This window comes from Cicer arietinum, chromosome 5, assembly GCF_000331145.2.
Source record: "Cicer arietinum cultivar CDC Frontier isolate Library 1 chromosome 5, Cicar.CDCFrontier_v2.0, whole genome shotgun sequence".
Classification (NCBI taxonomy): domain Eukaryota; kingdom Viridiplantae; phylum Streptophyta; class Magnoliopsida; order Fabales; family Fabaceae; genus Cicer; species Cicer arietinum.
In genome coordinates this window covers 7,652,108-7,653,258 of record NC_021164.2, presented here as the reverse complement: position 1 = coordinate 7,653,258, position 1,151 = coordinate 7,652,108, and positions in this window count along the sequence as shown.

The following is a 1,151-nucleotide window of genomic DNA, read 5'->3' as shown; positions in this document are numbered from 1 at the left end:
ATTATTATTATTATTATTATTATTATTATTATTATTATTATTATTATTATTATTATTATTATTATTATTATTATTATTATTATTATTATTATTATCCCAGTCTATTAGAGCTAAAGGTAACAACTAGTGTAACAACACAAATTCACTCATTGTATTATTTTATTTATTTTTGTAGGTTAAATATAGTTAATATTAATGCTTTAAATCAATTACTAAGGCAAACACACAGACACACCTAAAGAAATTAGAACACATATTAACACTCATATAATAATAGTAGTGTATCATTATACTACTAAAATAAGGTAATGAGAAATTGGGGTGTTACATTTCTCCCCTTGTTGAAGAAAATTTCGTCCTCTAAATTTACCTGATAGAAACAGTTCTGGATAAGAATAGCGCATTTGGCTTTGGACTTCCCATGTAGCACTTTCACCGGTAGCACCTCCCCAGACAACCTTAACCAATGAAATCGTCTTACCCCTTAATTATTTGGTCTTTTGGTCCTCAATCCGTAGCGGTAAGGTCTCAAAAGTTAGATTTTCTTTTACATATTAACACTCATATAATAATAGTAGTGTATCATTATACTACTAAAATAAGGTAATGAGAAATTGGGGTGTTACATTTCTCCCCCTGTTGAAGAAAATTTCGTCCTCGAAATTTACCTGACAAGAACAGTTTTTGATAAGAATCGCGCATCTGACTTTCGACCTCCCACGTAGCACTTTCACCAGTAGCACCTCCCCAGACAACCTTAACCAATGAAATCGTCTTACCCCTTAATTATTTGGTCTTTTGGTCCTCAATCCGTAGCGGTAAGGTCTCAAAAGTTAGATTTTCTTTTATTTGGACCTTGTTTGACTCAATCACGTGTGAGGGATCGAAAATGTAATTGCGAAGTTGAGACACGTGAAAGACACTATGAAGATTAGAAAGAGAATGAGGTAACACGATCTGATATGCCACGTTACCGTCACGTTTAAGAATCTGGTAAGGTCCTATAAACCGAGGAGTAAGCTTTTGCATTTTTAATGCCCGACCAACCCCAGTTGTTGGAGTAACTCTCAGAAATACATGATCACTTTCTTGAAATTCGAGGTTTTTGCTTCTTTTATCATGGTATCTTTTGCCTACTCTGAGATGCTCTC